The 24148-nt window shown below is 43.2% G+C and overlaps 1 protein-coding gene across 3 annotated transcripts in view; it reads left to right on the plus strand.

Annotated features, from left to right (window-relative positions):
- The window catches only part of LARGE2 (LARGE xylosyl- and glucuronyltransferase 2), a 60536-nt gene that overhangs the window by 3927 nt on the left and 32461 nt on the right, over positions 1-24148 (plus strand). Inside the window, exon 1 of one of the 3 annotated variants that reach the window (XM_060763944.2) lies at positions 18879-18944. The exons of 1 other annotated variant lie outside the window; for it this stretch is intronic. The gene's annotated coding sequence lies outside the window, so the exon portion shown is untranslated. Of the gene's footprint in view, positions 1-18878; positions 18945-19856; positions 20064-24148 lie in introns of those variants that run through there. One more of the 3 variants, XM_060763926.2, reaches the window with a different exon arrangement.

Genomic DNA, 24148 nt, shown 5'->3' on the forward strand with positions numbered 1-24148 from the left:
TCACTATACCAATTGAAGACATCAAATCTGATTTTAGAACCTAAACAGGATTAGTATTTAGATAGGAACCAGATTTCCTGCCATTTGTTCTCTCTTGGCTTTAGATAATACATGGTTATGTCACAGAAAGATGACATCTCAAAAAAAAAACATTTTTCTCCATTTTAACACTAAAAGCAACATTTGTCTTCAGATGTCCTAATTTAGAGAGGGTCATAATTAGGGGTAAAACATCCACATTGCCTACAACAGGGGTTCTCAATTTTTTTCAGCCACAAAGCCTTTTTTGAAACAAAAGTTTCTCGTGGAGCCTCAAGAAATGTTTATATTATATATTATATACAATGTATATATATATATATATATATATGGAATGGGCAAATTTTTGGACTTAGAAGCCGCATTGCAGATGGGCCAGCCCAGTGGCAGATGAATGGAGAGTGTTTGAGTGAACTAACTGAAAAGCACGTGACCAAATTCCTATGCACACTTCACATATCTTGTTTGTAGTAGAAAGAAAGAAAGAAAGAAAGAAAGAAAGAAAGAAAGAACAATACAATATTTAAAATGAAGAATAATTATAACTTGGCGGTATTTCAGTGGAAGACCCCAGGAACCATTCAGCCCAACCCCCTTCTTCCATGCAGTGAAAGCGCAATCAAAGCACCTCCAATAGATGGCTACCTAGCCTTTTTATAGTAGTAGTAGTAGTAGTAGTAATAATAATAATAATATCAGGAACCACAGAGGCCATCCAGTTCAACTCCCTTCTGCCATGCAGGAAAAACACCATCAAAGCACCCTGAGCGATGGCAGGGAAATTTGGTTTTGGAAGCAAAGAAGAGGGGCGGGCATGTTCTTAGTGGCAAGGAAAATAATGAGGGCAATGAGGGAGGTGGAAGAGAAAGGGTCTGTGCCCTGGGATGACTCTGCTGCTGTTTTGGCAGCTGCAAATTTTAATTTCCCTGCATTCTCAGGTGAAGGAGGAAAGAGGAGGAAGCGAGAAGCAGCATTGTACTGTGGAGCCCCTATCACTCATGGAGCCCCAAGGGCTCCATGGAGCACAGTTTGAGGACCCCTGGCATTCAGAAAGTCACAAATTTAATCCTTGTTATCTTCAGTGATTATTGGAATTATTGGAGTATTTGGATTATAGTATAGTGTTGTTTTGTAGTCCTGCATATTTATTATTACATGTATTGGCTAGTTTCCTTTGCTTTATCTTGTATTTCATTTTTAGATGATTTGTTTTGCAATTATATTGTACAGTGATATGTTTTGTTATTCTTCCTTCCATCTATGTGTGTATTTTTATGTACTATATTTTATATTGCATGCTTCTGGCAAGACCCACTGTATTTTGGTTGTTTTACTGAAAAGTTTAATGTATATTTGATGACACTGTATAAATAAATAAATTGTGTGGTCAAATCTTTCATGGCCAGAATCACTGGATTGCTGTGAGATTTCCGGGCTGTATGGCCATGTTCCAGATGTATTCTCTCCTGCTGTTTTGTCCACACCTCCCAACAAAGGACTCTCCCAGGCAGGAAGCAGCCAGGCTTTGAAGCTGCAAGGCCATTCAATTCTAATCAAGGTAGCCAATTGCAACATTCACTCATGCCTCCAACAGACACAGAGTTCTTTCTCCCATCTTGGACATTTTACAGACATATAAACCCCACTTGCCTAGTTTCCAATTACCTCACAACCTCTGAGCATGCCTGCCATAGATGTGGCAGGCGAAACCTCAGTAGAGAATGCTTCTGGAACATGACCATACAGCCTAGAAAACTCACAGCAACCCAAATAATTAAATAATACTACACATGCAAAAATTACTGAAAATATCCAGTCCAGAAGGGACTAGAAGAGCATTTCAGGTTTTATGGGAAACAGGTCGGGGAGTTTGGGAAAATTATTAGAAAACTACATGTGAGAATTACCTTTCTGAAAACACAAACACACTTTGCAGTAGGGTGTACAGAGTGGGGACCCTGGGGTCGAAAGTGGCTTGTGGGTTAGCACTTTATATCTTTTGCATGGACTTGGTTCTGACCCCTGGTAGAAGTCAGGGTCTTAATAAAGATGCTTTTTAAGCTTTTTAATTTATTAATCAAACTGATTAATCAGTTCTCCTGTGGCTGTTGTGTGACTACAAGTTTCTGAATTATAGCAACTCTAAACCAAAGTTGTCATGAGATTTCCTTGATAAGATTTGTCCAGAATTTCCATTTGCCTTCATCTGTGTGTGTGTGTGGAGCAACTTGAGAAACTGCAAGTCGTTTCTGGTGTGAGAGAATTGGCCGTCTGGAAGGACATTGCTCAGGGGACGCCCAGATGTTTTGGTGTTTTACCATCCTTTTGGGAGGCTTCTCTCATGTCCCCGGCATGAGGAGCTGGAGCTGATGGAGGGAGCTCATCCACGCTCTCTCTGAATTCAAACCTCCGACTTGTTGGTCTTCAGTCCTGCCGGCACAAGGGTTTAACCCATTGTGCAACCGGGGGCTCCTAACTGAGGGAGTGTGACTCACCCCAGGTCACCCAGTGGGTTTCCATGGCAGAGCAGGGACTTGAACCCTGGTCTCAGGAGTCACAGTCCAGTGCTCAAACCACCACACCATTCAGACATTTCCCTGCTTGTAACAATATAAGTCAGTTTATTTGGTGCCTCTGATTCCTACAAACATAGTCCTTTCTCATAGCATGCACTAGACTAGAGCTTTCATTGTATGTGTTCCAAAATAAATCTCTCTGGTTTTATCAGCAGTTACACTCTGTTCTCCCATTCTTTTTCCTTCCTTCCCTCTGACAACAACTCAGGACTTTAAGCCAGTGAATGTGACCTTAAAAATGTTACCTGAACTTTGGCAACAGATTAAAGGTTTCGGCTTCTTAAGAGTCGCTCTGGAAAATATCCTAATGGGGCCTCCAAAGAACTCTAAAAGGAGGGGAAGCAGAGAAACGGCTGGTGGTGTTGTACTTTCTGTTAAAGGTGTTTTTGAGAGTATTGAGACCTTGATGAAGTGAGGACTTTTTGTTATTAGCACCTGTTCTGAGATGCATTCAGCATCTTTCTAACACATGCATCCATTTCAGTTAACACCCAGTCTAATTATATAGAGTTTTGCTAATGTTCTGGAGTGGTGGGATTAGTGATCTAAAGTTCCGTGTTAATCCTTCTTTGCACTTCAGAGGAGATTTTGGTGGGGGGTGCTGTGCTCTTTGAGTTAGTGTATGTGCCTTCAAGTTCCTCTTGATTTATGGCAACTCTATGAAAAGGGTTTTCTCAGGCAAGGAATATTCAGAAGTGGTTTTGCTAGTTCCTTCTTCTGAAATGTAGCCTACAGCATCTGGTATTAATTGGTGATCTCCCATCTCAGTACTAAGCAGAACTGAACATGTTTAGCTTCCTAAATCAGACCTGATCTGCTGCCTTTGGGGTATTTAGTTCACTAGCACGTTCTCTCTTTTAACACAAGCTTCTTTATTGACAAAAATCCTGTCTGATACATCAAGTCTCTGTATTGTTTAGTTTATACTATCACTAGGAATGTATTGATTGTCTTTGCTCATCTAGTTATCTCATAAAAGAAATTTCTCCCTATAGTCCTACAACCTTAAATGTCAAGGAATAGATAGATGGCAACACAATTATCACACTTTTGTTGTTTTTGTTTTTAATAGTTATTGGATTTTTTTTAAAAAAAAGTATGATGACAAAATGAAAGAAAAAAGAAGAAAGAGGAGTACACGGGATATGCATATGGGTTAGGCATAAATGTTAAACTGACTACATTTCCAAAATTACATTTTCTTGAAGTTGCACATGTAAAATACACATTCTTTAGTATCTAAAAGCAGTGAGATCTTATGACTATTGGATATTTCTGGTGTATGTCTTTTAGACTAGAACAGTAGCTCCCAACCTTTTTTTGGCCAGGGACCACTTTGACCAGGGACCTCTCTCCAACATGAGTACCAAAAGAATTATGAATCCATTTTTGGTCAACTTTAGATTCGGCTTGGTTATTTGGGGTCCTGATTCAGAAAATTGCATTGGATAGACCACATCAGCTCTAGTTTCTGATACAGAACATATGTCATCCAGTAGTCGCCATCTGCTTGTGCACAGAATACCATATTTAATAATCTAGAGCTGATGTTGTAGTAGTAATCTCACAAAAAGAGAGTCTTCAACCTCAGCAAGATGGAGTGGATGAGGGATTGGAAGACATCCAACCCCAAATTGGGAAAGAAGTCGTCCAGGAATACCTGGCCGCTCTTAATGAGTTCAAGTCCCCAGGGCCAGATCAACTACACCCCAGAGTATTGAAGGAACTAGCGGAAGTCATTTTGGAACCATTGGCAACCATCTTTGAGAGTTCTTGGAGAACGGGAGAAGTTCCAGCAGATTGGAGGAGGGCCAATGTGGTCCCAATCTTCAAGAAGGGAAAAAAGCCTGACCCAAACAACTACCGTCCGGTCAGCCTCACGTCGATACCGGGCAAGATTCTGGAAAAGATTGTTAAGGAAGCGGTCTGCAAACACTTAGAAACAAATGCAGTCATCGCTAATAGTCAACATGGATTTATCAAAAACAAGTCATGCCAGGCTAATCTGATCTCTTTTTTCGATAGAGTTACAAGCTGGGTAGATGCGGGGAATGCCGTGGATGTAGCGTACCTGGATTTCAGTAAGGCCTTCGACAAGGTCCCCCATGACCTTCTGGCAAGGAAACTAGTCCAATGTGGGCTAGGCAAAACTACGGTGAGGTGGATCTGTAATTGGTTAAGTGGACGAACACAGAGAGTGCTCACTAATGCTTCCTCTTCATCTTGGAAAGAAGTGACAAGCGGAGTGCCGCAGGGTTCCGTCCTGGGCCCGGTCCTGTTCAACATCTTTATTAATGACTTAGATGAAGGGCTAGAAGGCATGATCATCAAGTTTGCAGATGACACCAAATTGGGAGGGATAGCCAATAGTCCAGAGGACAGGAGCAGAATTCAAAACGATCTTGACAGATTAGAGAGATGGGCCAAAACTAACAAAATGAAGTTCAACAGTGACAAATGCAAGATACTCCAGTTTGGCAGAAAAAATAAATTCAAAGATACAGAATGGGTGACGCCTGGCTCGAGAGCAGTACGTGTGAAAAAGATCTTGGAGTCCTCGTGGACAACAAGTTAAACATGAGCCAACAATGTGATGTGGTGGCAAAAAAAAAGCCAATGGGATTTTGGCCTGCATCAATAGGAGCATAGTGTCTAGATCTAGGGAAGTAATGCTACCCCTCTATTCCGCTTTGGTTAGACCACACCTGGAATATTGTGTCCAATTCTGGGCACCACAATTCAAGAGAGATATTGACAAGCTGGAATGTGTCCAGAGGAGGGCGACTAAAATGATCAAGGGTCTGGAGAACAAGCCCTATGAGGAGCGGCTTAGGGAACTGGGCATGTTTAGCCTGAAGAAGAGAAGGCTGAGAGGAGATATGATAGCCATGTATAAATAAGTGAGAGGAAGCCACAGGGAGGAGGGAGCAAGCTTGTTTTCTGCTTCCCTGGAGACTAGGACGCGGAACAATGGCTTCAAACTACAAGAGAGGAGATTCCATCTGAACATTAGGAAGAACTTCCTGACTGTGAGAGCCGTTCAGCAGTGGAACTCTCTGCCCTGGAGTGTGGTGGAGGCTCCTTCTTTGGAAGCTTTTAAGCAGAGGCTGGATGGCCATTTGTCAGGGGTGATTTGAATGCAATATTCCTGCTTCTTGGCAGGGGGTTGGACTGGATGGCCCAAGAGGTCTCTTCCAACTCTTTGATTCTATGATTCTATGATTCTAATCTTTCATGGATAGTCGGCCTCTCCCCTCCCGACATCCCCGTTACCTCGGCACTATAAGACAGTTTCGCGAGACCAGTCCATCTCATTGCCATGTGGTTTTGAGGCAACTGTGTAGTAATGGTGAGGCAGTGGACCATATTTTTGTTCTTGCGGACCACTGGTGGTCCACAGACCACACGTTGTGAACAACTGGATGACAGCTTAGTAAGACGTTTCATGTTGCTAATGTGAAGCCACCTTTCTTTACCTAACATCATGTTTTAGATTTCAGCTCCTGTGATCCCTCACCAATGTGTATATTAGTGATGTGAGTTGCAGTTAGTTCTGAAGAACACAGGGATGCCATGTAGTAAACAGTAAAATGTTCTTTATGCACCAGGTGGAAAAGGCTGTAGTAAAGAATCCATGCATGCCTTACTTGCCTCTGACTCATGGGTAATGACTGTGTAAGCCATCTGCTGATGTTGCAAGCCTCTCTGTATAGAGCAGGGGTACTTAAATCTTTTTAAGGGTTGGTTCACAGTATCTCAGACTGTGGGGGGGGGGGGCAGACTATAGTTTGAAAAAAAAAAACCATGAACTAATTCTTTTACACACTTTAGTGCAAAAAACAACGAAGAAGAATTTGAATCAACATAAACTTACCAGTATTTCAATGGGAAGTATGGGCCTGCTTTTGACTGATGATATAATCAAGTTAATTAGGATTGTTGTTGTTGTTGTTGTTGTTTTCCTTCAAGTCGTTTCAGACTTAGAAAGACCCTAAGTTAGGGCAGGGGGCAGATAAATTACTTCAGAGGACCACATCGGGTCTGCGAACATTAGTTTGGGGACCTCTGGTATAGAAAATGTATCTTTAGTCCAGCTAAAGCCAATCCTTATGGCTTGTCATCATTCCGACTGATTATAGTGACACCTGACATGTAATGTTTTATGATATGCCTCTATGAAAAAGTTCCATTGATTTACTTAACCCTGCTATTGTATGGTGTCTTTTGAAGTATCTCCGGTAGTCATCACCTTTTGTATTCTCTTCCTTTCCTGAACCGCTGGCTTTGCATTCTTGGCTTGAACATTCAGCAGCACTTTTCTGTACCTTTGCCAACTCCAGAATGCCAACTTAGTCTGAGAAGGCATGAGTTAATGGAAAGGTTTTGCTATTCCTGCAGTTTCCAGGTGAATGGTGCTATTGTTTCATTTCCCAAAGCCCACGGCTGTTAACTGTTTTCAAGCCTGGGCAGGTTGGTCCTCTTCTCTTGTCCAGGTGCCAAACACAAAAGTAGCTACGTAGTCAGATGTGCAGCTGTATGTCAGCATGCTGTAGAAATGGTTTAGGTGATTTAAGAAATTGCTGTGAAGAATTCCTTTGTAAAATCTACACATTGTTGCAGCATGTTTCTGGGAAGAAAATTATATGGAATGACATTACATATCCTTAAGGGCAAACCTCCATCTGAAAGTTTTCTAGCCTAAACATGACAGCGTTACATTGTTAGGATATTAAAAAGTCAGTGGGGTTTTCCTCACAAATGACAATTTATGTCCCATGCTATTTGTTGATACTTGTAGATTTGGAGGCATTTTGTAATGTGTGCTTGAATCAACTCTCCATACAGTTTCAAGCAAGAAGCCAAGCAAAGTCAACCCTGGTTATTACTTGAATGAGAGGCCAGCACTGAGCACTACATCTAGACATTTGCAGGAGTGGGGCAGATCACCTGGACTGTGAAAAATTGTTGAGCAGAATCTGCATCTACTGTATATGTGGGGATTGTTTCCAAAAAGTACCAAATCCATCTGAACAATTTTTATAGGAATGGGGGGGGGGGGGTTGTGTGTGCTATAAATGCCATTTTGCAAGCCCTGTGCCAAAGTGGTTTGGTAAATTTTGATAGTTTTGATCAGTACATAATATTCTACTCCTAGCCAATAATGTGCTGCCACCTATAATTTATTTTTCATTTTGGGGGGAATTGGTATCCTTTGGCGGCGGGGGGGGGGGGGGGGGGGGAACGACTCCACATATGCATCAAGTGTTCTAACACAAAACTCTCAAAATAGTAATTAGAGCTTCATAAAAGCCTTATGAAGAACTTACCGATGTCCATGTTCAGTAAGTAAGGAATGCTGAAGTTAAATAATAAATTATAAACTTTGAGTAACCATAGGTCAGAAAGGACTAGAAGCAAACAGCAGTCAACAGCTGATATGTTTTTCTTTTATTTAAATTTCCAGCTTTACTTGCCACAGTTCAGACTGATGGGAATCAGAGCTTCTTCCCAATCTACTTGCAGACCACCCCAAACCTATCAGATCTTCCTTGCCTGCCCCAGGAATCTCATGACCAGTGCCACTTAGAAAGAGAGCTTTCTAGTCTTGTCCCTTGGGGCAATGGTGATCAAAGAGTTAACCCTCTTGTGTGTGTTTGCCTGGCTATTGTGATGGAGGCATCCATGGCACAAAAGCCTTCCAGCAGCAGATTCCAGTCTCAGCTGGAAGCAGCTGCTGGGCTTTGGGCTGCCCCTCTCCTGGGATGCAAAAGGTGGGAGTCCCAAGTCAAACATGGAGAAGACTGGGAAGGATTTCCTACTTCTTTTGGTGTGGGAAGCCCTGGCCTGTGCAGCTGTCTGCTCCATTCAGCGTAAATAATTCCCCCGCTCCCGACCCTTCTTTCCTTTAGGGTTGCTGTTGTCTCTTCTCCTTAGGTGCCTCCTCCTCCTCCTCCTCCTTACCTCTCATTAGCGCAGGGCACTCGGCCTGTCAGCTGGAGGCACTGGGGCTCTTATTCCTGATCCTTGATGGGATTTGTCAAGACCCTTTCCCTTTTCTTCCTGTTTATTGAACTTTGAAACAAAAGGAATGGCAGGAAGAAAGCAGCTTAACAGGGAGATTGAACCGGGGAGAGAGCAAGATGTTGAAGGCATTCTGATCCCCCTATTATTCCCTAAAAGCTGAAAAGGGTGGGAGGGGGAGGCAGTGCACCTTTCACACACATTTGCGTTTTTGAAGATTCAGCCTGTGCTTTCTGAAATGTCCTATTGAACCTTCTGCTTGCGGAAATAGCCAGATGATGCTCTGATTCTGTGGGCTCAAAGAAAGCAGGTTGCTTTATGTTGTTACTGAGGAGGGATGACAATAGTGTCCCACGTTTCTGCCCCTAGCATGGAGTAATGCCAATAAACAGCACAGCCCTGGATAGATTTTGAATTGTCCCTATAATTTAATGCTCTGTGTGAGCATGTTCTTGTATTACATTCACTGCCGGGACCTTCGATCAAGTTAACTAGCCAAGCACAGAGTTGTGAGGGCTCCTACCGCTTGTATTGAATGCTGAAAAACAAGGTTGCTTCCCTCTCCTTCAGCTCCAGCATTTAGCCAGATAAGAGGACTGAACAATTGTTTTATGTGCCACCAACCTTCACCTCAGGAACCTCACCTGGTTTACAGCAGTAATACAAAAGTGCTGCTATCACAGAAGACAATTTAGCTTCCCCCCTCAAGCCATGAGATTACAGAGGTGAATGCTTGCTGACCTCTCTTCTCTGTGATTAAAACCTTCCCCCTTTCTCCTCCTGATCCTCCTAAACATCTTACATTTCATTATAATCTGAATGGGGATGAAGAGGCAAAAAAGTGAGCATTGAACCAGAGTGCAGTGTGTTAAGCACGAGTTTTATTTTTATTATAAAATGCCAAAGAAGCATTAAAAGTAAAAATACATTTAAAATATGATATTTTCTTAATACATTTTCGTGACTCTAAACTACTGGCATCTTTGATCCCATTATTGCACTGTATTGTCGAAGGCTTTCATGGCCAGAATCATTGGGTTGTTGTATGTTTTTTGGGCTGTATGGCCATGTTCTAGGAGAGAACAGGAGAGAATGCTTCCAGAACATGGTCATATAGCCCGAAAAACCTACAACAACCCATTATTGCACTATTTGCATTTCATGACCATTTGTATTCTCCACAGTATTCCTCATTTCCTCTGTTCACATGCATGCAGTCTGAGGATAATTTTATGTAATTTATGGACCAGACTTTATGCTCTTGAAACCTTAGCTATTAGAGAAAAAAAACAAACCTATTGGTCCTTAAGTTTTTAGTAGATTATTTTAGTTTTTCCTACTAAACAACAGACTTCCCTGATGTCAACTGCCTGCTCTGGTCTTGCAAATTTAAGTTAAAAGTAAAGGTTTCCCCTGATATTAAGTCCAGTCGTGTCCGACTCTGGGGGTGGGGGCTCATCTCCATTTCTAAGCCAAAGAGCCGGTGTTGTGCGTAGACACCTCCAAGGTCATGTAGCCAGCATCACTGCATGGAGCACTGTTGCCTTCCCACCAAAGTGGTACCTATTGATATACTCACATTTGCATGTTTTCGTACTGCTATGTTGGCGGAAGCTGGGGCTGACAGTGGGAGCTCACCTCACTCCTTGGATTAGAACCACAACCTTTCCGTCACCAAGTTCAACAGCTCAGTGGTTTAACCCACTGTGCCACCAGGGGACCATTGCAAATTTAGGACCACTGAAAAGAATCAGTCTTCCTTGTTTGACTCAAACTACCTGTAATACAGTCTCCTTTTCCTACTGCCTTCCACTTTCTTGAAGTCATTTTGGCAACAAGATTCATGAAAACACCACAGGATGCCCCTGGGAATCGTCATATGACTCACAAGGGAATACAAATTACATATTTTATTCTAACTAGAAATCTGTTTGGTTTTAACTTACTGTATCCCATGTGATTCTCCATCACAGTTCATGCTCTTATCTTTTCTATATCTTCATCTTTATAGAAGTTGTTTCATGTTGCTGCTATAGTTTCCACTGCAAAAGGAAATGCCATTCATAATCCCTGTGTATTCGCCTGCATGTTTACCTGCTTTCAAGTCGCCTGTCAATCTATGGTGATCAGATAAATTTCATAGGATTTCCTTAGGCAAGGAATATGTAGAAGTGGCTTTCTAGTTCGTTCCTCTGAAATGTAGCTACATTGTTTGTGCCATCCAAGTACTAATAAGAGCTGACCCTGCTTAGCTTCCAAAATTAGACAGGAATCGGTGCCTTTATGGTGTTTAGGCCTCACCCAGCTGACATACACACACACACATCTCCTGTGCATGTTTAGTTAGATGTAAAATCTCTCTAACTGGGCATACATGCAAGTAAACAGCTCAAAGGCCCGTGCAACACCCCAGAGAGTTGTTGGTCTCTGCAAGGAGTCATTGAAGCATCTTCAGTTTACAATCTTTAAATGTTTGTGTTTTATAGAGGGGTTTCCCTTTCAAATAATGTGGAAGGGAGGGATTATTTCACGGCAGGGATGTTTCCCAGCATCTTCTGGGTTAGGCAGCCTTCTTCAGTTGTGGTCTGGAATCCCATCATCACTTCATTTGGATTTATTATCGTCTTTGCTTTGCTCCATTAATATCTCACCATTATGGTGCCAACTTTTCCAATCCTCACACAGCATCATGTATGTAAACTTTTTTTAGCAACAGACATGGGCTCTTGATACTGCCCTTTCTGCAAGCAAAGAGCAATGCATGCCTTTCTGTGATGCCTGTTTTTATTCTAGATTTACCCCTGGATCTCATTGTACAAAACTTGCAGGTTGATACATGTGAATTGTATGTACAATCTTAAGTATATCCCTTCATTCCACAAGACCTTGCCACAGCCCTCTTGGTTTGGTTATATACGTATATCTACAAATATAAAAGAAAAAAAAAGATTTGCAAACAAAGAAAGAACTTCAGGAGAGAATGCTTCTGGAACATGGTCATACAGCCTGGAAAGCTCATCGCAGCCCAGTGATTCCGGCCATGAAAGCCTTCAACAACACAAAGAAAGAACTTATAGTATGATCCCAAAGTCACACATCCTGAAGTCACACTTCAGCTAATACTTCTGAGGCTAACAGCAGATGTGATATTACAGATGGTTTCTCAGAAGTACAGGTGTCTTTTAGACAGAAATGAAATTTAAACACGCCTCTGGTTTTGTAGATAAACCTAAATTCTGTTGTTTAAAATATTTAATTGTATAACTTCGCCTTGGTTACTACCCGTAATCTTGATTATGTCTCAGTTATTATTTTTTATGTCATGAGATATGGTAGGATTAAGCAGTGTAGTCCCTCGAGCAAAAAAACAAAACAAAAACACCCCCCCCCCAAAAAACCCCAATTTCCCGAATGATCTTCTCATCTTTTGTTACAACAGTGATATGTGTTAAGTCCAAGAAAAATAAATCTTGTGCTGTTACAGTGCCATTGAAAGGAATGTGTCTGTGTCAAGATTCTGGTTCAGAAATTTTGTAGTCTAAAATCAATAATGTAACTAGTGTAATGTAGACTTCATTATGTATTTCTGCTTCTTCTTTTTGTTTTTGCTTTACCTTGCTGTCTTAGTAACCACTCTGTGCTAAGGAAAACTGAGTTTGCAGAGTCCCTTACTTCAGTTTCTGTGCTCACCTTGGCTGAGGCTATTTATGAGTTGGTTTGCAGTATCTAGCCCTAAATATAGTGTGCATATCTGTTTCTGTTTGTGCAAGAGCCAGCACTCTTGGTGCAAAAAGTACTACAGATAGCTTTAACCACCTTTCTCCATTCCCTATTTTTAGTGTGGCTGCTCCTCGTAGGCCACACAGGAGACCTGTATTGCTAGGATACTACAGTGCCAGAAATATCTTTTTCCAAAGATGACATTGGGTAGGCGGCTGACATTCACTGCATTGTGTATTTGTGCCAGTGCCCATGCAAATATGCGAACACCAACTGTGGATGTTACTCATCTTCAACTCATGTATCATGTCCTCAGTTATATCTTTTGACAGTTTGGGACACAGCGGGTAGATTGCATTCCAAGATTATTCCTTTAAGGAACAACCAACAATGTTCTGTTAAACAGTTGCTTGCATTTTTCAAGCAATTTGGGATGTTGCTGGATTATCTGTAAATCCCCAGCCTTGGATGATCAGTTTTTGCCCTTTGCTATACCTTGTGAAGGAGAGCTGTTTGAGGTCAATGGCTCATTCTGTTTGCCTGCCTAAGGGCAAAAGAAATGATTATAGTAGAAGCAGAAGTATTTATATGTGCTTTCAAGTTGCCTTTCAGCTTTGGTGACCTAGTGAATTTTATAGGGTTTTCTTAGACACAGAATACTCAGAGGTGGTTTTGTTGGCTTCTTCCTCTGAAATATAGCCTAGAGCACCTAATATGTGTCGGTACTCTCCCATCTAAGTGCTAAGCAGAATTGAATCTGCTTAGCTTCCAAGATCAGATAATATTTAACAACTAGAAATAGAAGACCTGGGTATAATAGAAGAAAACATGCATAGATGGGGATCTTCTTTCCACTGTATTATCCTTCCAGGTAATGTATGCAACTTAGCTCTAGCCAACATGGACAATCATGGTAATTGGAGTTCAAAACCTCCAAAAGATGTCATGCTCAAAGGATGACCTGTGGAGAGTATGAAAGGACAGTAGAGTCTCACTTATCCAACATAAAAGGGCCAGTAGAAAGTTGGATAAGCAAGAATGTTGGATAATAAGAAGAGATTAAGGAAAAGCCTATTAAACGTCAAATTGCGTTATGATTTTACAAATTAAGCACCAGAACATCATGTTTTACCCCACAATTTGATAGAAAAAACAGTTCAATACACAGTAACGTTATGTACTAATAAGTGTATTTACTAATTTAGTACCTAAACAGATAAGGGTTCTTTCTCTTTCCCACCCTGGAAATTATTCTGGGTAGGGGGCAGACTGCATTGGATAATACAGAACGTTATATGAGTGAAGGTTGGATAAGCAAGACTACTGTAAGTGTTTAGATATAGGTTCTAGGTAAATATACAAAATCCCAGCACAAGAATGAAAAAAAAAATACAAACTGATGTTTTTCATTCCTCAAAAGTGAAGTTCAGGATTCCAGATTCACTAGACGTTGTTGAACTGGAAATTGCGATACAGATAGTTCCCAAGTTACAAACATCCAACGTACAAATTACTTATAGTTAAGAACGGGGGTGAGACAAAAGGAATTGAGAGAAATCTGTCCCTAGGAAGAGTTATCCTGGGGAAAAGGTGTCTCCACTGAAGCTTTATCACCAATCCTTGTTTCCACAACAAGCCACATTTTTCAAAATCCAGTTATCATAGGGACAGAAAGCAAAGTGAAAACTTCTGAACAATGACACAGACAGCAAAACAAACACTACAGAGGTGTAAAGCCTTCTCTGTGCTATCAAAATTTTAAGGGCTGGAGTTACACAGAAACAATGTATCTGTTCCAACTTATATACAATTTCAACTTAAGAACAAACCTTTAGAACTTATTTTGCTCATAACTTGGGACTGCCTGTCTGATTGTATCTCACCCATGAATCATATTGGAGATTAAGATTGTCCGGAAAGGCCCTGCTCTCGGTCCTGCCTCCTTCGCAGGTGCGATTGATGTGAACAAGAGACAGGGCCTTCTCAGTGGTGGCTCCTCGGCTGTGGAACTCCCTCCCCAGCAATATCAGATCAGTCCCTTCCCTCCTGATCTTCAGAAAGAGGGTGAAAATGTGGCTTTGGGATCAATCCTTTGGCAAATAACACAGTACAATAGATGGATTTGTATTTATGTGGAATGATTACCATAATGGCCTGACTTTAATTGCGCATAACGTGATTTTGTAGTTGCAATTGCAGTGTTTTATATGTCTTAATGCTTCTACTTTCATTCAAATTTTAATTGAAATGTTTATTTAATTGTATATTGTTTTTAAGGCATTGAATTATTTCCTCAGGTGTAAGCCACCTTGGAGGTTGAGAAAGGCAGGATTCAAATATAGTAAATAAATAAATAAATTGTATCCTGCCCAAAAAGTGATATAAACTACACTTTGCAAACTTGCCTGTATGCCACAAGTGATGGCATAGGGAGCCATCTGAGGAAAAGGTCTGCCACTTTGTACATGAAAGCAATGTGGATGCAGGCATGTAGTGGGGGGGGGGGGGGTTGAGTGGCTTCACCCCCTCCCCGAAATTCTCATGGTGGTCCGTGAGAAGGCCTTACTGATACATTATTTAAACTTTTATGTTTATTCATATCATGATGTGATCACCATGCTCAATATATCCCATATGCATGGGGGTATTGGGATAATGATACAAAAGGTTTGCTAGGGTAGACCTTCTTTCACTCAGACTCAGCCCCCCTCCCCGAATCAAACTCAGCCCCTCCCCGAATCAAACTCAGTCCCCCCCCCCCAATCAAAATCCTGGCTACGGGCCTGTGTGGATGTATAACGGAGTGTGAGATAGTAAGCCCAGAAGCAGGCTGAGAACCAGACAGGAAAATTCTGATATGCACTCCTCAACCTCTCTCCTCGGAGATTTATTTAAAGTTGACAAAGTCCAGGCCTTAATTCATATTTTTAAATACGTTTTCTAAATGCTGTGTCTGCGGTTCAGACTTTGCAGTTAACCTGCATATTTGTTTGTACATCTATATCATTATTCTATTGAAGATTTCCTGGTAAATGTTCATATTCTGGTTTAATTGATGTAGCTTCAGCTTGTCTTCTGTGGACAAAGCCAAGTCCAGGCTTTTGTCTGTGATAAAGGATAGGGTGTGATCATAGCACTATTTATGGACAACATGATACTGCATCATGGCGTGATAAAATTGGAACAAGTGTTGTAGGCCATCTAGTCCTCAGCTCCTTGTTCAGAGTAGGAGATTAAGAATTATCGATAGTCTCTATATTAAATTGCCTGTCCAGACTTTATTAGAACACCACACTATTGATATTCACAATTTATATCCTGTGATCCACCAGATGTTATTGAAGTGCAGCTCCCAGAATTCCTTACAACCGACTATGCTGGCTTGGGATTCAGTAATATCTGAAGGGCCACAAATTCTCATCCATTTGTGTCATTGACTGAATGGGAGATTGCACAGAATGGGCTCCCAACACTGTGTAATACAACAGTTTTGGAACAGGAAAAAAATGCTCCAAAATTGGTTCATATGTATATGCATTATCTTCAGTACCATGAGAGTCATGGATGAATTAAGTTTTTAAAAAGTTTCATCAGAACATTTCCTATCCTTTTTGGTTGTATGCCACAAGCATACCTAAAACAAGGCTGTTACATTTACGGCAGTAAAACAATCACATACTGTGAACAGTCTTATCTGAATGTTTCTCTAATGGTAAGTTTGTAACAAAGAATTCAATTATTAGGAAACTACTGATCTTAATGCTTACTCCTGCTAGTGTTTGCTTAACACAAGCAAGAAGCTACTGAAGAAAGCTGCTTACGAAAGATAGATCACAGCCAGGAAAAACAAGCAGTCAATTATATTGTAAGCATTGATGGATTGCCCTCCCCTCCTCCCCTTTTACGGATTATTGACATCCTAAGACGGGCCCGTGATGCAGTAGTTACATTACTGACCTGCTGAACTTGCTGACGGAAAGGTTGGCAGTTCGAATGCGGGGAGAACTCCTGCTGTTAGTCCCAGCTTCTGCCAACCTAGCAGTTCGAAAACATGCAAATGTTAGTAGATCAGTAGGTACCACTTCTGCAGGAAGCTAGCAGTGCTCCATATAGTCATGCTGGCCACATGACCTAGGAGGTGTCTACGGACAACGCTGGCTCTTCAGCTTAGAAATGGAGATGGGCACCACCCCACAGAGCTGGACACAATTAGACTTAATGTCAGGGGAAACCTTTACCATTACCTTTTAGGACTGAAGGTACCTATTAGAGAACCTCAGGATCTCATGGCCTCATCTCTTGATGGAAATAATAAAAAGCTGGAGATTTCATTGGGTTTTGTGGAAATCCAAACTATAATATTAATGGACCTATAACTATTCTGTGTTGAGATGGGGTTATAAGTTATAACTTAAACTGAGCATCCTCATGCGTACACATGGTATCCTCTGGTTTTCTTATGTGTGGTTCCAGCAAAGGCCCACATTTTGTACTAACATAGGCATTCTCAAAAGGACATAGGGTATCAAGGAGTTGGACTAGATGACCCTTGTGTGGTCTTTTCCAACTCTATGAGTTTGTGAGTCTTGACAAGAGAGGGGAATCCAAACATTTCCCATCCAGCGTAAGGCTTGCATTCTGCAAATCAGCTACATATTTATCCCTTCCCACATTTAAAATTTTACTAGATGTTCAATTATATTGTTTATGAAATAATTCAGTTTGCTCTAGAATGGCATTAGGAGCATGGAATGGCCTGAATCCAGTTGGTAGTCCCAAATAGAGTAGATTCATGGAGTTTGAACCAGTGTGGCATGATCATTTGAGTGTGGGATTGGGACAATTGAAGATCTAAGTCCAGAAGAAAACAGGAAAATGAGATGACAATGCTGATAACAATGGATGGTAGCAGGCAATTTGAGGATGCAGCTAATGCATCCTTGAAACACTGTCTGAAAAACCCAATTAACAGGAAGAAATATTCTTCCCGATGTGTTGTCAAAGGCTTTCATGGGTTGCTGTGAGTTTTCCGGACTGTATGGCCATGTCCCAGAAGCATTCCCTCCTGACGTTTTGCCCATATCTATGGCAGTCATTCTCAGAGATTGTGAGGTCCGTTGAAAACTAGGCAATTGGGGTTTATATATCTGCAGAAGGTCCAGGGTAGGAGAAAGAACTCTTGTCTTAGAATCATAAGTTCAAAGAATCATAGGGTTGGAAGCGACCTCGTGGGCCATCCAGTCCAATCCCCCTGCCAAGAAGCAGAAAAATCACATTCAAAGCACCCTCAACAGATGGCCATCCAGCCTCTGTTGAAAAGCCTCCAGAGAAGGAGCCTCCACCACCTTGAAGCAGTCAAGAAGAAATAGTAAAATGAAAGAGAAAGAGAAACAACTTGTGCACAGGAACAAGGAGAACTATAATAGTCAGTGCTGAGAAATTGATGGTAAGGAAAAAGGAAAAAGAGACCTCTTCTACAAGATCTGACAAATCAAAAGCACACTGAATCTAAGAGAGAGGGTGCTCTCTACCACACATTACATGAAATGGCCAAGTAGATTTTTTAAATGTGGGAATCAAGTGTGAATGTTGCAATTGGCCACTTTGATTAGCATTTAATGGCCTTGCAGCTTCAAAGCCTGGCTGGATGCTGCCTGGGGAAATCCTTTGTTGGGAGATGTTCTTCCCCATGCTATTTGATGCTGCTATTGTAGCATTAGTTTCCTTCTAGCAGGGGCTTCTCACCCACCAGACGGATGCAAATTGGTGTAGGTGAAGTATTAGTCAGTAGTGACACAGCCCGATCTATCTATTTTATGTTTTGAAATACTTCTGCATAGTCTCACTTTTATTCCACCAAAGACTAGTTTCTACCTTCAGACAAAAGGCAAATCTTTCTCAACTGTGACTTTCATGTCACACTTTGAGGGAGCAGAACAGGGAACGTGCCTCGGAGAGTGGTGGCGGCAAAAACCCGCAAAACAGCGAAAATATATTATATTTTAAATTAATATTTTTTGAAAACTGCAAAACAGTGAGTCCGCTAAAAGCGACCCGCGAAGTAGCAAGGAAACACTGTACATTGGTTCGCTCCTGATACAATAAAGAAATAAGCCATACATCGGAAATGAATGGAGCCGCAATCTCTTGTTTTGTATTTCCTCATAATTTGGGGGTTCATTTTCCTGATATCAGAGACAACATAACAAGAACTTCTCTCTCTTCAGAAGTGTGTTTCTTTTAAGTGTTTACTATCTGATGGTGAAGAATCGCCACAATTTTTGTTGGAAGTGAGGGCAGAATTTGTGCTCCAAAGGGGACCGCTCTGCGAGAGACTCCCTCAGGGCTCCTCTTCCTCCTCCTTCCTGTTGTAGAAATATATAGTAGCCGCAGGGCGGATATTTTGGCTGCGTCTTGGGCGTGCAGAGGCCTGCTCCCAACCAGACAGGCCTCCACTTGTCGAACCAGCCGGGTTTCCTCTCTGCGGCTCCCTCAGCATCCCTTGGGGGCCAGGATACTTTCTTGGTGGGCCTTCAAGGGACTCCTTTCCTGCTCCTTCTGGAGCCAAGAGGAGGGAAGCAGCTGCAGGTAGGTGGAGGCCCCCATAGCCTCTGCATAGCTGGCATTCCAGCTGAGGCCTTCTTCCCAATTCCTGTGTTGAACCTTCTTTGCCCCTCAGGTCTTTCCTCTTCAAGGGGGATAGTGAGTATGCCTGGCTCATGTTGTCCTCTGATTGTCTCATGTGTGAATGGGCAAACTTGGGCCTTCCAGGTGCTTTGGACTCCAACTCCCACCATTCCTAACAGGCCCTTTCCTTTTAATGTATTGTCGAAGGCTTTCATGGCTGGAATCACTAGGTTCTTGTGGGTTTTTTCGGGCTATAGAGCCATGTTCTAGAGGCATTTCTCCTGACGTTTCGCCTGCATCTATGGCAAGCATCCTCAGAGGTAGAGGATGCTTTCCTTTTACTTTGCCCCCTCCAGTCTTTCCTCCTCGAGTGGGATAGTGAGTATGCCTGGCTCATGTTGCCTTCTGATTGCCTTATATGCGAATGGGCAAACTTGGGCTTTCTAGGTGCTTTGCACTCCAACTCCCACCATTCCTAACAGCCTCAGGCCCTGTCCTTTTACTTTGCCCCCTCCGGGGGCCTGAGGCTGTTAGGAATGGGGGGAGTTGGAGTCCGAAGCACCTGGAAGGCCCACGTTTGCCCATGCCTGACCTTCCCCATAGAAAAACTCAAAAACTTCAGCGAGGACGTGCCCTCCAGCACGGACCCGGGCTCTCTTTCTGCCCAATTAGGGCGCCAAAGGTGCAGCCCGCAATTAAAAGCCGCTCGCTTAATGAATGACCGCCGCTCACACACAACCCTCCCCCCCCCCCTAATCTGGGTGCAAATGGTTCGCCCCTCCTTTGGCAAGGGACCGTTCGGACCGTCCCAAAGTTGCGGAAAGGGGAGGGGAGGGAGAAGGAGGAGGAGGAGGACGGCCTTTTCAAGGTAGCGAAGGGGCGGAGCAGGCGGATCCCCTCCGCGTTGGCTGCCGGTGTTTGGGCTCCGCGCCTGCCCGCTTCCACCTTCTTTTTTGTGGCTCCCCTTTTGTTCTCCTCCTTCCGGAGGAGGAGGGGGAGATACAAAGGGAGGAAAGTGACCAAAAGGGAGAAGCAGCGAAGGCGAGGAGGAGGAGGCTGGCGAGAGAGAGGAGGCAGCAGGTAGGAAGCGAGGCCTGAGCAGAGCGGGCGCACTTGGGCTTCTGTGTATTTGAACACTCTCCTCGCTTACTTGTATCCGTTGAAATCTGCCTGTTCCTCACTCCCAGTGCCTCAAGGCTGTGAGGAACATGGCTTGGAGAGAGGGTGGGGGAACACACCATAGTTTCGGGTGGAGAGATGTGGAAGGAACTATGGAAGAACTTCCTAACTGTGAGAGCTGTTCAGCAGTGGAACTCTCTGCCCCGGAGTGTGGTGGAGGCTCCTTTTTTGGAGGCTTTAAAACAGAGGCTGAATGACCATCTGTCAGGGGTGCTTTGAATGCGATTTTCCTGCTTAAACAGAGGCTGGATGGCCATCTGTTGCGGTGCTTTGAATGCGATTTTCCTGCTTAAACAGAGGTTGGATGGCCATCTGTTGGGGTGCTTTGAATGCGATTTTCCTGCTTCTTAGCAGAATGGGGTTGGACTGGATGGCCCACGAGGTCTCTTCCAACGCAATGATCCTATGCTTCTATGAACTTGCTAACTGTGAGAGGTGTTCAGTAGTGGAACGTTCTGCCCAGGAGTGTGTTGGAGACTTCTTCTTTGGAGGCATTTAAACATAGGCTGGATGGCCATCTGTTGGGGGAGTGCTTTGAATGCGATTTTCCTTCTTCTTGGCAGAATGGGGTTGGACTAAATGGCCCATGTGGTCTCTTCCAACTCAATGATCCCATGTTTCTGTGAACTTCCTAACTCTGAGAGCTGTTCATCAGTGGAACTCTCTGTCCCAGAGTGTGGTAAAGGCTCCTTTTTAGGAGGCTTTGAAACAGGCTGGATGGCTGTCTGTTGGGAGTGCGTTGAATGCGATTTTCCTGACCACTCTCCAACATTAGTACCAAAAGGGTTACGAATCAGTTTTTTGTCAACTTTAGAGTCAATTTGGGGTGCCAATTCGAGAAATTGTATTGGACTTCAACTTCCACCATTCGTAACAGCCTCAGGGCCCTTCCTTTCCCCCCTCAGCCACTTAAGCAGAAAGAAAAAATAGACCACATCAGCTCTAGTTGTTGATACAGAACATATGCCATGGTCAGCAACAGGGAAGGAGTGGCAGGTGGCATGAAAGGAGTGGAAATAAACTAAATAAAATAAAGAGGAAAGAGGTTTGTGGGCCAGATTTTTGTCTTTGCTGCCCGCTGGTTAAGAACCACTGTTGTAAGAAAGTTCCAGCTTCTATGAGTCCAGAGCATTGAGCTATTGCCGTTCAAGTGGTGTTGACCTGCGTGAATTCTACAGCATAGATCAATGCTTAGGCCTTTCCTGCCTCTTCCCTTTGCTGCTGCTCAAGCGAGACCATCTTTCCAGGGCCCATGACGAAAGGTCAGGGTGTTTTGAATGCGATTTTCCTGCTTCTTGGCATAAGGTTGGACTGGATGATCCATGAAGTCTCTTTCAACTTTATGATTCTATGATTCGGTGAGTCTATGTCCCTGTTTATTCCCAGCCCCCAAAGGACACCTCGCCCCAGAGCCCTGGGAAGGACCCACTTACAGCCCTTGGGAGCCCAGGTGATGCAGGTACTGGGCAGGCGGCTACTTTGAAAGAAATACTATGTCCCCACTCCTCATAGAATTTGACGGCTCTGAACAGAGAAGATACCCAAAGGAGTCTAGTTCCTTTGGCCCTGCCTCCTCTCCTCAAACTTTCGATGCAAGTTACTCATTACAAGGTGCCTGTTAACTGCTTGGTTGTGTGGGATTTCTCCCCTTTTTGTTATTGTGAGTTTATTGACTGCCCTTTTTTTTAGAGTGCCTTAAATCAAAACCCACTATTGCACCTGAAGATTTGCAAAGACTGTCCCAAACAGATATGATAGTTTGATGAGCAGAGTTTGGATGAGCAATTTTTAAGAAGTGGTTGTTGTAAACTACCATCCAGTTGGCTTCCACTTATGATGTTGTTGTTCATTCGTTCAGTCGTCTCCGACTCTTCGTGACCTCATGGACCAGCCCACGCCAGAGTTCCCTGTCGGCCGTCACCACCCCCAGCTCCTTCAAGGTCAGTCCAGTCACTTCAAGGATGCCATCCACCCATCTTGCCCTTGGTCGGCCCCTCTTCCTTTTGCCTTCCACTTTCCCCAGCATAATTGTTTTCTCTAGGCTTTCCTGTCTCCTCATGATGTGGCCAAAGTACTTCAACTTTGTCTCTAGTATCCTTCCCTCCAATGAGCAGTCAGGCTTTATTTCCTGGAGGATGGACTGGTTGGATCTTCTCGCAGTCCAAGGCACCCTCAGAACTTTCCTCCAACACCACAGTTCAAAAGCATCGATCTTCCTTCGCTCAGCCTTCCCTAAGGTCCAGCTCTCACATCCGTAGGTTACTACAGGGAATACCATGGCTTTGACTAGGCAGATCTTTGTTGCCAGTCTGATGTCTCTACTCTTTACTATTTTATCGAGACTGGACATTGCTCTCCTCCCAAGAAGTAAGCGTCTTCTGATTTCCTGGCTACAGTCTGCATCTGCAGCAATCTTTGCACCTAGAAATACAAAGTCTGTCACGGCCTCCACGGTTTCTCCCTCTATTTTCCAGTTGTCAATCATTCTTGTTGCCATAATCTTGGTTTTTTTGACGTTTAGCTGCAACCCGGCTTTTGCGCTTTCTTCTTTCACCTTGATTAGAAGGCTCCTCAGCTCCTCCTCGCTTTCGGCCATCAGAGTGGTGTCATCTGCATATCTGAGGTTGTTAATGTTTCTTCCAGCAATTTTCACCCCAGCTTTGCATTCATCCAGCCCCGCACATCGCATGATGTGTTCTGCATACAAGTTAAAAAGGTTGGGTGAGAGTATGCAGCCTTGCCGTACGCCTTTCCCAATCTTGAACCAGTCTGTTGTTCCGTGGTCAGTTCTTACTGTTGCTACTTGGTCCTTGTACAGATTCCTCAGGAGAGAGACAAGGTGGCTTGGGATGCCCATCCCACTTATGATAGACATGGGAAAACTTGGGCCCTCAAGATGTTTTGGACTTCATCTCCCACCATTCCTAATAGCCTCAGGCCCCTTCCTTTCTTTTCTTTCCGCTTAAGTGGCTGAGGGGGAAAAGGAAGGGCCCTGAGGCTGTTATGAATGGTGGGAGTTGAAGTCCAAAACACCTGGAGAGCCAAAGTTTGCCCATGCCTGACTTTTGCTAATGTTCCCCATTAACTCAGTGTCTCAATCCCCAAAATATAAATGTTATAAGTTCTAAGCACAAGATGTTGGATGCTCAGGTAGTTGGTCCATTCTAGTACAATATTATGTGTTAGTAAGAATTTGAAACATGTGGTTTACCAAATGCTGTTAGCTGCAAGATCCATCACTCCTAACCAATATTGGGAAGAGTTGACCCAGAGTTGACCCACATCTGGAGACACACATCTTTGTCCTTGGTCTCTAGCACTTGCAGTTGCCCCTAATGTTGCTGTCATATGGTTTGATCCAAAAGATGAAGAAAGCAGAACTTTTGCTGCCCTGAAGAATGCTAGCAGAGGGGAAGAATGAGAAACGAAAGGGAACACAGTCCCTTTTGTAGAATGCAAGGTTTGAACTGGATGGGAAATGTGTTGTTGAAGGCTTTCATGGCTGAATCACTAGGTTGCTGTGAGTTTTCCAGGCTGTATGGCCAGGGCCGTAGCCTGGAAAAAATTTCAGGAGGGGTTGAAATTTTCGGGGGGGGGGGGGGGTTGAAATTTTCGCCGGGGGGGGGGGGGTGTTCAGAGGCGGCCCTAGGTAATTTTCAGTGGTAAGCAAACAGTATTTTGGTGCCCCCTCCAACCAATCACTGATATATATTTTCTGTTCGTTGTGGGAGTTCTGTGTGCCATATTTGGTTCAGTTCCATCACTGGTGGAGTTCAGAATGCTCTTTGATTGTAGGTGGACTATACATCCCAGTAACTACAACTCGCATATGTCAAGGTCTATTTTCCCCCAAGAGCGCCTCAAGAGCGCCCCTGGGCAAAATTAACTATACTGCAAATGCTTACTTTGCGTAATAGGTGAGCCGCCCCTGGGGATGTTGAAACCTGCCTCTTAGCTCACACTGAAGCAAAGAGCACAGCAGAGGG

The sequence above is a fragment of the Anolis sagrei genome, chromosome 1 (genome assembly GCF_037176765.1).
Source record: "Anolis sagrei isolate rAnoSag1 chromosome 1, rAnoSag1.mat, whole genome shotgun sequence".
Classification (NCBI taxonomy): domain Eukaryota; kingdom Metazoa; phylum Chordata; class Lepidosauria; order Squamata; family Dactyloidae; genus Anolis; species Anolis sagrei.